The sequence below is a fragment of the Emydura macquarii genome, unplaced genomic scaffold, assembly GCF_026122565.2.
Source record: "Emydura macquarii macquarii isolate MOO-44397 ecotype Brisbane River unplaced genomic scaffold, CSIRO-AGI_Emac_v2 contig_1146, whole genome shotgun sequence".
In the NCBI taxonomy this organism is placed as follows: domain Eukaryota; kingdom Metazoa; phylum Chordata; order Testudines; family Chelidae; genus Emydura; species Emydura macquarii.
The window spans coordinates 13,450,142-13,464,639 of record NW_027131283.1 but is presented as its reverse complement, the minus strand read 5'-3'; the positions used below and the strand labels follow the sequence as shown (position 1 = coordinate 13,464,639).

General features: G+C 39.7%; 1 protein-coding gene across 3 annotated transcripts in view; it reads left to right on the top strand.

Annotated features, from left to right (window-relative positions):
• CEP85L (centrosomal protein 85 like) overlaps window positions 1-14,498 on the top strand; it is a 153,010-nt gene that overhangs the window by 90,021 nt on the left and 48,491 nt on the right. The gene's annotated exons all lie outside the window — the stretch shown is intronic.

Sequence of the window (14,498 nt, the reverse complement as noted above, 5' to 3'; positions counted from 1 at the left end):
AGGTGACTTCTGGGTACCAGTCTGGCTCTGTCAATTTGTTTCTTCACCTCTCCAGGTGGGTACTGTAGTTTTAAGAATGTTTTATGGAGGTCCTGTAGGTGTTTGTCTCTGTCTGAGGGATCGGCACAAATCCGGTTGTATCTTAGGTCTTGGCTGTAGACAGTGGATCATGTAATGTGTCCAGGGTGGAAGCTGGAAGCATGAAGATTTGTATTGCGGTCAGTTGGTTTTCGGTATAGGGTGGTATTATTATGAGCTGGAACTCGTATGCAAACTTGACCCAATCAGACTGGGTCTGAATAGGGACTTGGAATGGTTCTCTCATTACAAGAAGTAATTGTCACTGTTCACACATTCTCACCTTCTAATCAATGGTTGTGAATAGGCCTCATCTAATCTAACTGAATGGACTTTGCTAACACCTTCCCTCCCCATTGTTGTTCCTTACTCTTGGATGTGTATATATATATATATAGACCCCCTATCTGATTTCTATTTCTTGCATCTGATGAAGTGGGTTGCAGCCCATGAAAGCTTATGCCTGCAGAAATTAAATTTGTTAATCTTTGAAGTGCTACAGGACTCTCGTTGTTTTTGCTGTATACAGACTAACACGGCTACCCCTCTGGAACTTTTCACCATGGAAGTGTCTGAAATGGTGGAGATGGGGCTGGATGCAAATATATAGTGTTGTATAAAATTATGATCAATTAAGAAAGCTCTAGAAAATTCTTTAAGATGGTGAATTTGCTATAATGGCAAAATATTCCCCCATAATAAAAATCGGCCTTTGCTGAATGTTTTGCTTTGATATGAATTATCCCAATTTTTTTCTTATGGGTCTTGAACATCGTCACAAACATTGAACCATTTTCATTTGTTAAAATGGGTTTACTAAGCAATGTGGTATGTATTTAGCTTTTAGTATTGTTATACACCTGATCACTATCCTTTGTCATAGTGTGTGTGTCCTTGTTGTGTTCCCCAAAACTTTCCTTCCCCACAACAGAGGAACTAATGCAGTTGTGCTGCATTTCAAGATCTCCACACCCACAGACTAGATGTGGGGCAGGATTTTACCCCAGATAAACTGGGAATACTTTTATTTCTCCCCATATGGTTAAAATAGTTACTTCTCTTGCCCTTTACCTCAAAATCAAATTCTGTTGTGGTCAGATATAATTCTTTATAATAACACACACTGTATTTGGCACTATAATAAACTAAGGAAAATGTGGTCTCTGCCCTATAAAACCATGCTACTTTAATAGACAAATACAAACCAGACAGTGTGCTGAGAAGGATTCTGTCTTGCAGCATATAAAAAAAAAAAAGTGTTTGTGTTTAAATACTTTTTTCCCCACTGTTTTGATGAGCTTCACTTAGAATTTACACTTATTTTAGAGATGTCAGGTCCTGTAAAACTGTTACAATAACTTTAACGCAACCTGAGCTTGAAGCTTTTGTCCTAATACAGTAAATATGGCAGTTTTCTATTGTCCTTCAATATCAAGAACAGTGAATGGTGGTGGTTCTTTACTTGTGCATAAGGCCTCATAATTCAGTTGTTGTGGCAATGTTAGTATTATGAATCTCTGACATCTCAGGAGAAATGTATTTCCCCTTTATAAAGGAAGCATCATGTATTTATCACAGGATGCAGTCCCACAAAGAATTCACTTACTGTTGATGGGTACATTGTGGTGCTGTTCTGACTTGAGACACAATGAACCACTTTTAGCAAAAGTTCTTTCTCGAGCTTAAAGACACCTGCTTCACTTCTGCTTTTTACAGTGAAATTTGTACTGTTAAAATCATTAGTGATTTGACTACAACACCCAACATGCCACTAGCTGTAATTAAGTCCATCACTTGTACAGATGAACATAGCAAAAGTGGTATTTTGCTGTCATCATTTACTCATTCCAAGACTTTTAACTTGTCTTTGTTGATTTTCATGCATTAGTCTGTTACTGCCACTTTAGTGGTATGTCTGTGTATGCTTCAGAAGGATCTTTTGTTTTTGCATATGTAGTATTGTGATATGTTGGGGGGAAATTGCCTTCAATCCAGTAGTTTCATCTAAATTGATTAAAATTTGATACTTTTGTGTTTAATTTATGACAAGGAAATAAATGATAGAGTAGTACAAATCATTGAACAGTCACTCCAAAGGAATTTAATGAATCTCTCCTGTGTATTTCTAAAACCATTTTAGGACTGTCTACTCCAGAACCATTTAACATATCTGAATAAAAAGTACAGATTCAGACTAAGTACATGTTACAATTATGTCCACTGTGAATCTTGTCATACTGCTTGCAGACAAACTGGTCTTAGATTAGACAAGTTGTTTAACAAAGTTCTGTATCAACATCAGTCTTAAATTTCCTTTTCTGTTTTATGAAACATGGAAGAGGGGGCTCAGTTATCTGTGTAGTCTTATTTTTAAAATATCTAATGTGCTTCCTATTGAGATACCAGTGCCATAAATCCGCAAATTATACTTAAATGTGTACTGCATTTTTCTGATTAACTCTTCAGTATATGTTACAAGGTGGTCAGACAGAAATGAACTAGTTGGGGACATTAGAAAAGAAAAGGTTTTAAAAAGGAATACATGTTGGAGTCTTTGGCGTGCTTCCTTTTCTTCTGGGGAACAAAAATGTGCAGCTGCTGCTTGCATGACCTTAAATGGAGATGATCTGGACTTTCCTCCAGTGGGATTAGAAATCCACCACCAGAGCATGTTTGTGTTCTTGTATTTAGAGATCCGGTTGATTTTTAGGATAATATCCAAAGAGTGCAGGCATTTTACACGTTGATGTAGCAGCTCCTTGTTTAAATAATAAACATTTCTTTGATTATTTTGTCTCGTGTTCATTTTTAAAATTCTAGGCGTAGACATCAGTCACCTGTATATCTTGGTAAAAACTCTTGAAGTGTTAGTGTTTGTTTTCTATGATCAGTGGTGATGGATAGAAATGAACTATATAATCCAAGCATAGTCTGGTTTTAAGGTAACCAAAGAAATTCAGCACTAAAACTGAACACCAGTGCTGAGCCCATCTCATACTGTTGTGCCAACTTATCTCTAATACATTTTAAATTTACCCAATATTACCTTTACTCAGCCTTTGTAAAAATGGCACAATTAAGAGTCCATATCTTTCTAGGAGTTCAGTATAGCATCATCAGTTTAAAAGTAATTGAAAATTTTTTTTTTGTTTTTTCTTAACTGCCAGTGCTGCAAACTCAGCTTAAGAACTGAGCCTGTATTCTTTCCTTTTTGTGTGTTGTCACTAGTGTAACATATGATGGATGAGCCAAAAAATGCTGTTCTTGGTGATAGCTGTGCCACCTGTGTGTTTGCACAGGTGCCACTGGTTGTAATTTAGGAAATACTTATGTTGATATATGGTAAGATAGAATCCAGCTCATTTTGTTCTTTGCTTGTGTTTGCATTACAGGGCTAACAGGAGTAAAAAGTGGTGAAAACTTTTTTTTATTACTGAACTTGGCAGATACTATTCTAAAAGCATAGAAAGGGTTCTTCAGCTACTGTAAATCAGCACAGTCCCATTAAAGCTAATGGCGGTATACAGATTTACACCAGCTGAAGATCTGGCCCAAAAACAGATATGGTAAGATGGTGTCATTTTATTTAATCGTTTTAAGAATAGAATTGCACCTTAAGGCAGTTTCCTATCTCTGAATTTTCTAGCTTGATTTTGGTGATAAGGTTTAAGAATGCAGTCCTGATTTCAGTGGTCCTCCTGTCAGATTCTAATGTTTTTAACGGGGGGGGGGGGGGGGTTTTGAGGCTTTGTTTGGTTTTGTTTAACTTAATGTGTTAGTAAAGCATTTAGTGAAACATTCACTAGCAACATAACCACAGTTCAGGAATAACAAAGATCAAAGTTAGGATGTTAACATATAATCCTACACAGTCTGATTTTGTGTGTTTATTTTTAATCATGAAAACTATATAAATAGATAGGTAGCCCTCCATAGCCTGTGGGATAATTTCATTAGTCATTTGCTTTGAAGATGATCAGCGGTATTCTGAATTTTCTTCCATTGCCCTTCTCCCCATCACTCTAGGATATTTTTACTCTTTGTTTTTCTCCTCTCTCCTGCTGCTGTCTGACTTCTTTTATAACATGCTGTATCCAACTTAAAGGAGACAGAAGAGTCACAGAGAGTCCTCTAGATGCTGGAATAAGGGTGCTATGGGGTCCTGCAGCACCCTTTGACTTGAAGTGGTGACACCCCCACTATGTAAATTGTTCCAGCACCCTTGGAGAGTTCTCTCTAAGATAGCCACCTTTCCTGCTTGATGGATTGGCTTACAGGGAATTGTGTGGAATGTTGTGGAGGAGGCCTTCCTTCCTCACACCTGTGTCTTGAAGACTAAGGCCTGTCATCTTAGCACCCCATTGAATGTCCTCTGGTAAAAAGGGTAGAAGTTCTAAATGAATTCCTAAAATTGGAATGTCATTAAAATGCTTTTGGTTTTATTTTTATTTTTTTAATTTTATTCTGTCATCGATAATAGCAAGGTAAAATTAATCTTTTTGGCTTTGTACCTGTTTTCTTAAGTATACATAAGCATATGGGTTTAATATCTTATGGAACATAATTGAATAGAAAATTCTCACATCATTGGGGCCGCAGCATCACACATCTCTGGGATTTTTTTTCTCTTAAAATGCTGAAGTTTCTAACAGTATTGATTGTCAGTTTGTTACTAAGAGAAGACCATTTCAGAAAAGGTCAGCTTTAATATTTTCATTTCCTTCAGTCTTATGGGCATGAACTTTTAACAAGTGCAGTAGATTGCAGTGTTAAGTATATGGCACCTGTTATGTTCTTTGACACTTTGACCTATTGGTAGGATAGAGGAAGAGGAGCAAAAAAGATTTTTGGCTGGGTCTTGTGATATGTATTCATAGTGGTTCCTCCCACCCCCAAAATATAAATTTTATTTTCTTAGATGTTACATATATGGCATAAATTGCACCCATGCAATACCTTATTTTTACAATAAATGTTAGCACCATAAAATTAATATTCTGCAAAATATCTGGTTCCTTTTGTATCAACAGATTTTTTGAGTATTCAAGTAATAGTTTAATAAACTAGTAACTGCTAAATTAAGAGTACTGTTACAGCCCATCTCACTGCCTGTAAGCAGCATGATACAGCAGAGAACATTCAAGGAAAAAAGAGAATTACTTCAACTACAGTGCTTTTGGTTAACACAACTTGTTTTTTCTGTGTTTTTTTTTTTAATATAATTACATGATCTCCAAACGCATTGTAATTTGAAGTTTTAGTCTTCTCAGTTGATTAGCTTAATTTAGTTGCATTAAGTGATGTACTGAGATTCTTGTAACAAAGAAATCGTGTTGAGTGTATTTCAGATAAACTGTTCCAGGAAACACAGAGATTAGTTGTGTTATTTGACATGGTATGAGTGATGGATGAACGCAGGGACAAAGGCATATGAAGGAGAGATAAAAGACTTGAAGACCATGTTTCAATTGCCAAGTGTGGTGGTACTGGATTATCTCCACTTAACAGCAATTATAAAATGGAGGCCAGAGATTGTGTTTTGGACTTCAACTGTTACATATCTTCAGCAGTAAATTGTCTTTAAAAGGGGAATGCTCAAAGTTTGCTCAACAGAGGGACACATTAGCAGTAGTGAGGAGCTTGAGGGTCATATCGCAGAGAGTACTGTAGTAGCTAGTCTTATCTTAATACGCAGTAGAACTCAGAGAGGGCACGGGTCCCCTCATGCAGTGCTCCATCTGGCTCAGGGTCAGAGAGGGCACGGGTCCCTTCATGCAGTGCTCCATCTGGTTCCAAGGGGCACTTAATTCAGATCAAGATGGAGGTAGAGAAGCCTTTTAGCTTCCAAGGATCTACTCCTCAGAAGGAAATGGTTGTATTTGTCTTGCAGGCCATTTGTTTAGTCATCTCTGCTTTGCTGGATGCATGTGTGAAATTTTGAAATAGGAAATTTTTTCTACAACTTTGAATGTGGTGTTGTACAACATAAATTTTGTCGTTTACTCCCCTCTCTCTTCCTCCTCCACTATCTTCATCTTGCTTTTGTATGGGATGGTGATACAAAGACGAGTGAAAAGCTCTTGGTGGATTACCAGCCATTAGTCTTTTCTCTTTTTGTTTCACACTTAGTTATAAATAAAATATTTGGTTAGTTTTTGCAGTTTCACTTTTTAAATGGTTTTATACAAAATTTCTCCAGCTTGATGATAATAAAAGTGGTGATTTATTGTCATTCATTTCACATCTACATGGGCAAGAAAAAATACTGGACTTTATTTTAAGTATAGCTGGTTCCTGTGAGGCAAGTTCTCTGGTAACAGGTAAGGGGGGCAAAAAAGCCCGGTTCCCCCCACCTGAATACTTGTGAGCTTGAGGGGTTGAAATCTGACTCTGAGCCAAAGTGTCCAAAACATTGGGAGTATTTGGATCACACCATTATAGAAACTCATATGTGATCTTGAATCAGGGACTCTAGTTCAGACCCATCTCTAACCAATCAGAACAGATTCTAGTGGAAGGCTGATAATACTGTCTGGGTGTATATATTATCACACGTATGCTACTTCCTATCACTCACTAGAGTATGAAAAGTATGCCCTATATAGTCTAGGGAATCCTTGAACTCTTTGTTTGACTGAAATGAAGGAGAGTTTTACTTTTCTTCATTATATTGTTTTACAATATTTAGTTTCTCACCAAAACTGTTTAGCGCTCCCCGTTATTGTGGCTTTTCTGTTGTCATTTGAGAGAAATAGTGGATCAGATATGTGACTTATGTTCCGTCATATCAATTGGGTATTTCAGAAGCCTCTATCATCTGCTTTGATTGCTCCTATTAAGCCACAAATGGGGGAAAAACATTAAAAGCTGTGATTTTCTTAATCCTGAAAAAGGTTGACTTTTTAGCTTCTGGATCATGCTAGCTTTTCTGCCCAAAACATGTCTGCAGCACAGTACAAGCCACTTTCATCAGTTGTTTTTATTTACAGGAGAATATCCTAATTCACACTGTAGACTGGAAATTGTAGAATTTTTTAAATTAGAGAAATTTGTCACTTTTCACTTTCTAATGATAAATCATAGTATATAGTGAATGTACTAACTGTAGTATGTTCTTGGAAATACGACTTCATTGCAGCAACTGTCATCAAGAGCCTTTACATGCTATTGTAATACAAATAAATATTGATGGGTTTTTGTGTGTGGATTACAAGGTGCACAGTTGACCAAAATGCTGATCAATTTGGCTTGATTTGTGACAGTTAATTTACAGTGGTAGCCAGTATATTACTCCTGCGGGAATTCTGCACCACTGCGCATGTGCAGAATTCATGTCCCCTGCAGATAGATATCTTCGCTTCCCTGAAGAAAAATGACTTTCTCATGGGGAAGCAAATGGAAGCCACAAGAGCAGTCATGTGCCCCTCCTCAGCAGCTCAAGTGCGTCATTTCAGGTGCCCAGACCAGCTGGTGGAGAGGTAAATCACTGGGGGGCTGGAGACACCCTGGCCCTGTGCCAGGCTCACCTGCTAGTCCGTTCCCCTGCAAGGAGTGGCTGGGGCTGGGTCATATCCACCCCTAGAAACCTCCTCTGGCTGCAGGAAGCTCTGCAGCTCCCCCAGCTGCCCACTTTCTGCCCCATCACTCCTCAGCTATGGGGAGAGGGAGTCATTGTACAAGGAGCTGCTCTCCATTTGCCAGACCCACCTGCCGAGACTCACCCCTCTGTACTTAGAACCCCCCACACAGAGCCTCACACACCTGAACCTCCATGCTGCCGAGCCTTGCCTCCTGCATCCAGACCCTCCTACCGAGCCCCACCCCTGCATCCAGACGCGCATGCCTGCATCCACACCACCCCAGCTGAGCCTCCCGCACTCCATCCCCTCCCACTGAGCCCCACCTTCCCTGTACCTGGACTCCCCCGCCAAGCCCCAGCCACCTTCACCTGGACCCCCTTGCGGAGTCCAATTCCCCTGGCACCCAGAACCCCCAGTGGGCTGCCCGCACCCATATTGCCCCACACAGAACTGTCTCACCCCACACATGGATCCCCTCCACACTTGGATCCTGCCAGACTGAGCCTCACTGTGTCACACCTGGAGTGGGGATCAGGGCTGGGCGTGCATGTGAGACTCTGTCCCTCTCGCTTTCTATCTTGGTGCTCCTGGCATGGAGGGGCAGAGCCCTGGGTGTTTCTGGGGCAGGATGCAGGCATGTTTATAGGGCTATGTTACATTCAAATCCAGACTACTGAAAGTTCCAAAGTAAACCGGTCAGCATACTGCTTCACAGGTGATGTCTGTGCTTGTGCTCAGCTCTGTCGGGGGAATTCATGTGATGTCCCTTCATGGTTTATCAGTCAATATAAATACTAAAGAGGCAGAAAGATCCAGAGACTTTTATACAGATTTTTTGAAAATCCAAATATCCATATAAAACAATATAGCTCCCAGCTGCTCCTTTCCACATGTGAAAAATTTAGGGATATTGCTTGGAACCTTCTCACCTTTCTTAGTGGGAAGGGTGTAGCAAAGTAAGGCAGGTATCACAAAGGACCATGTTAAAAATATTTTGCCTGTTGGCTGCATTAATTTTCCTAACTAGCATGTTGTTCCCCGATATGAAACATACTCAAGTATACTTGGAGGATTCAAGTATGCACATATTTTAATTGTATAAAATAAATGTATTTAAAAAAAAAACAAAACCCTGTATAGCCTCTGTAGTTCAATGGGAGTTTCTCTCTTTTAAAAGATATAAATTCATTCCTTGATCTTAAACTATCATTACTTGACTGCCAAGGCCATACAGAAGGGTTTACACTTGGGGAACTGGCCCTTCTATGCCGAATATTGCTTACTTTCCAGTGAAGGCAGTTAGAAAGGCACTAACATTGCAGAAATAAGTATACTGGTCCAGATGGTAATCAGGAGGTAGTGTAGTCCAGTGGATAGGGCACTGTTGCAAGTTCTCTGCTACAAGTCTGCTGTGTGACCTTGGGCAAGTTGCTTTACCTTTCTGTGCCTTAATTTCTTGATCTATAAAATGGGGATAATATGCAAGGTTTTTGAGGTCTACAGGTGAAAAACACGATATAATAGGTAAGTATTATCATGCATTAGAAAGTGGAAACTTCGAATCTTCCTCCTTGCCTTAAGAAGCCTTCAAAGCCTGAATTTAGATATTATCCAGCTAGACTTTCCTGCCTGACTTCTCTTACAAGAAGGAAAAGACCTTCACAGACAGACAGGCTTTCCCTCAGATGGACCCATATATCAAACTGCTAGGTTTGTTAGAGACAAGTGTGTCTCAAGTACTCCTCATACTGTCAAGTGGAAGAGGTTCACTATCTGGAGTGAAGCCAAATAATTAGAAACTTTCAGTTATTCCACACGCAATCTGCTTGACTCTCTACTGCATTTGTCAGAGTCCAAGTTGTATGGATTTTCTGTCAAAGACCAGATTGGTTGCAATTTTTAGCCCATTATGAACCTGTGAAAGATTCAGACCAGAATTTTCAAAAGCATCCTCTGATTTTGAGACATTTTAGCCTTGATATTTTTAGAAGTGCTGAGCACTCAAAACTCCAGCTGAAGGTGGGTGCTCAGCACCTTGGAAAAATCAGGCTCAAGGTGGGTATAAAGGTAGTCTTGAAATTCTGGCCTACTTTCTAGGAAAAATTCTTGAATAATTATTTCTGTAGTGCTGTAGGGTGTACATGGCACTGTACAGAAATGAAATACAGTCCCTGCCCCATGGAACTTGTAGTTTAACAGTGTTTTGAGCATACTAAACTGTTTAGTTGATAGTCTGAGACCCAGATAGTTCCCCTCTTTGGTAATACCCTCTGCCCATCACTGGCTTCAGGGTCAACTGTAGAGATAAGTAATGACTAATTATTATATGCTCTATATAAATTAAGTATATGGATATATTGACTGCATATACTTCTTATCCCCTAAATGAATATAGTTCTGTTCACATCTTGTTTAAAGATGGCTGTGTTTAGGAGACAGTACCAGATCAATGAATTTACAAGCACTGGGGATTTTTAGCAGGTGGTTTTCTGAGACTATTCTTTATTATGCTGATCATAATGGTTTCCTTGTTTATCTTGTGTTCCCCCTCATTCAGTTGTTTTGTCCATGTGTTGTGTCTATGATATGTATAGACTGGAAAATCTTAGGGGCAACGTGTATCACATAAAGCTTCAGGGGAAAAAAAAAAACAACCCAACACAGCCATTTACCTAATGAAGCCCCTTTTATCTCCAGAATGTTTCAATAAAAAATGTTTTGAATTTAACTGTAATGGGATGATAATATGATCACTTACTAAAACAAGTGGCCTCTATACTTAGGAAAGACCCACTTGTTATCTATGGAAAATTCCAGGCTCTATTGGTCTTAACGTCATATTAAGTGGCACCTAGAAGTGTTTTGTGCTCATAACATTTGTCAAAATATAAATGGAAGGGGTTTCTGAACAAAACAATATTGGTGTTTGTACAGGGTTTAAAGGAATGACATCTCTGTTGCATGTGTGTGTCATGGTTTTATTGTTTGTGGGTAGATATGCAGAAGGAGGCATTTAATCCAGTCCGCAGCTTTGGGGAGATATCTTTTACTATGTAAAAGTGTGCTGGCTCAGAAGTGGAATAGATGAGAAAGTTGTGGAGCATAACTGAGTGGTTGGCACCATGCCACAAATTAGACCTCATTCTTGTGCCATGAGTGAGGTACCCGTGTGTATCAGTTACATACCTGGCAAAACTGGTTTTGGGTTTTTTGGGTTTTTTTTCAGAGTAAATATTCTTTTTTTTTTTTTTTTTTTTAAAGGCAGTTGTTGTTGTTGGTAAGATCACCACTGGTGCCATTCTTACAATAGAAAATCCCACTACAGGAAAACTAATGTTCTCACCAACCATGTGGGTATCCATAGCTTCAAGTGACACTGTTCACCTCTTTATCTAGGTATTCATACTGATCTCAATCTCATAGTGCTTTGTGCAGAGTAAACACACACATCTGTAGATTAGTGGATGGATAGATTCTGAGCAAAGTGAGAATTACTTTGATCATAAGCTCTTTGGGGCAGCAGAGAGCATTGTAGCATGATTTATAGGTTACTAAAGAATTCCCAGTTATCATTTTGAGGGTTGACTAGTTTTTGTCCCAAGATCAGGCCCAGTATTATTATGTAGTTGAGAACCCCGATATGCACAGTTGCAATACTCTCACTAGAGGAACTCTTCTCTATGTACCAGTAGTTCATTAATACATTGAGCACATTCACAAGCATCCTAGCTCAGTCAGGTAGATCGAGATACCACAGAATGTACATCTGCCCGTCCGTATACTCACACCAACCCTTACAGAACAACCTGAAATGTTCATCCTCATCTTCCTCATCACCATCACCTTCCCCCTCATCACCCATGGACATCATTCTGGCACCTCCCACGGACTACCTCTCCTTCTCCTAATGCCCCTAGGCTGGGATGTAATTTATTATATGATGTTACGCTGACACCCCTCTGTTTGATGCATAGTCGGGGGTTTTTCCCCTTTTCCTTATTTGTATTTCCTCACCCTACTAATGTGGGAGTGTCCTTCTTCTCAACTTATTACCATATATGTCAATTCGTTACCATGGCCCTCTTGTGCTTAGGTACCTGCGGATGTAGCTCATGTACCTGTTGTATGTCAGTTCATTGTCATGACACTTATGGTTTGGACTCTTCGACCCTCTTGTGGTTGGTTGTTCCTGTGGTCAGAAATTCCCCTTAAACACTCTATTTTCAGCTCCCCAATACGTGAAGATTTTCTGTTGGGCTGTTTATCTGTTCAAAGTTCATAGGCCTCAAGCCTTGTGGTAATTTGATGAAGCTAATTTCTTACAGGATACAGGCCTGTAGGTTTCTTGCATTACTGCTGAATATAGTACAAAGCAGTGAATATAATAAAGGCAAACTAGCCCTATGGGCTACACTATCTTCATTATCTTTGTACAGTGTCTATCACAGTGGGGTGGGGCTCGCTGTGTGTGGTCATAATAAAAAAAACTCAGAATATTTTGAAAAATTAAAAATACTTTGTGGTCGCTGGCAATTACACAAATAAGTTTATTTTAAATGTTTCTGGGACATCAGAAATATTCCTTAACAGGCTAGATGAGAAAGAGTTGGATGTGGAATCGACATGCCCAGGTAATTAAGTGCAAATGAGTGGTATAGCCAGTTTTTCTGCCACCTTGGTCAAAACAATCAACACAAAAGCCAAAACTTCCAGCAGCCAGCTCTAAACCAGAAATGCCCAAAATGCCCTTCAGTCTGGTTTCTAGTAGAAACTAACCAAAATGGTAGCTTTTGCGCAGTGAAAGTTTGGGTCCATTTTCAGTTTAGTGCTCGCTGCCTCCTACAAATGAGAGCTGTCCCCTACTTGTGACTATCCAGGCACTTCAGAGCAAGATGCTGTTTTTTGAGAAAACTCATTTCAGTGCAGGGGCTCCCTGTGCACCCAATAAAGCTGTAGTAAGAGTTCAGATAGCTCATAGGACCTTGCACATGTCCTCTCCATGGGGGTTTACTCAGCATAGGTTTACTCAGGGTTTTGGGGGATTGACTCATTCAACACAGCTGGGTGTAGCCATATTTCACTCCTGGGCAGTTCTTCAGATGGTTGCACACACCCATTCCACTAAGGTTAGTATGTACCCAGAATGCCAGAGCTGGAGAGCTTTTTTGCAGCAATACCTTTGGAGGATACCTCCGGCACCACCTTAGGGCCTTTCCTTCGGTAGTATAAGGTCGGTGCCTCCTCAGCCCGCTGAGTTCCTTCTCCTTGCCCATTGCCTGTATCAGAGCTCGCTGTGCAAGGTTTACCTCATAGTTTTTCTTCTGTGTAGGTAGCTAGTTAAGGAGAAAACTAATCAGTTAGCAGTTTGTACTTATTGGTTTTTAATTTTATACTTTCAAGTTTGTTTGAATAGTTTCAGTGGTAGCACCAGTGGTATACAGCAATCACTGGGCTTGAGGCACTGCTTATCGTGGGTGTATGTCGCTAACAGTGACCCCCCATACATACAACCTTTTGTCTCGGTGAAGGACACATTAAGATGTGAATGGTAGGTGAAAATAATCGGGTGGGGGAAGGGGAGGAGGAGGCTGAGTCTGCACCCCACTCACCTCATGCGGCTGCTCCTGTCCTGTGGGGCTGGGCCCAACTCCCTGCTCCGCAGCCTGTTGGCTCTAGCCACTTCTGGGTTCAGAAGCGCTTACCGCAATGTCATTTACCACATGCAAATGCATGCAGGTGGGGCCCAGCCCTGTTGCCATTTTTGGAAGAATCTCAAGATCCCTCCCCTGGGACTTCCCTCCATAACATAAGTGGGTCCATTGGCCTCATGTAGTCATGCAGCTATTCATGGCATTGCTATGTCCAATAAGAGGTGCCAGCTATATCAGACACAAAGATTGAATGCATTACAATTGTAATTGAGTGCTAAACAGTATTATGCAAATCAACCATTAGGTGGCGCCATGTGTGACATACCTTCCTTAAACTCACCATAGCCATTCCTGGCAGTACATTAAAGTGTCTTATATGATACACATCTGGTCTTTCTCTGGGAAGGACGCTCTGTAGCCAGTCCATATCTGGTACAGAAGCCAGGACTGCTAGTAGCACCCTTACAACCTACTGTGTACAAAGTGTACATGACGATAACAACCACTGAAACCATTACACTCACTCAAAACAAATGCCCATTTTGAACTCTTTCTTGCAGTCTTTCATTGATGCATTTAGTGCAGTGAAACTGAAGTTCAGAGATGCTAAGTCTCTTACAGATGACTGATAAGTTTATATTACCCTCAGTATTCCCCTCATTTGGCTCATGTACCTAAAAATTAAAATAGTTCAAAGTCCTACTGATGACCATGTCTGTTAAACTTCTAATTATTTTATGTCTCCTGTTCTTCCACTGTTATCATTCTGAAAATAAAGTATGGCTAAGCAAGTTAAAGTTAATTTCATCTGAATGAAAACAAATTAGTTTGTATGTTTCAGTCCTGTTACATTGTATAATGTGTTTGTATTTTCTCTCTCCTGGTTCTCATCTTTCACTTTCATATTCTGAAATAAATTGTTGTGTGTAATCATGTCTCATGCTTAATATACCATTCCAGTTCCTGTCTAGTTAAAACACTAGTACCTAAGAAAATTGCATTGGATATTTTGGAAGAAATGTTGCTTTTACAGTGCTATGTAGTAATGTGTACATTGTTACCTTTTTTTTTTTTTTGGGGGGGGGGGGTCAGTTACTGAATTGCTCACAAAACAGCAATAATAGCTTTGTTGGTCATAAACAGTCCTAAATAGTAGTTTTTCTTTTTTTATTAAATATTTTATTGAGTA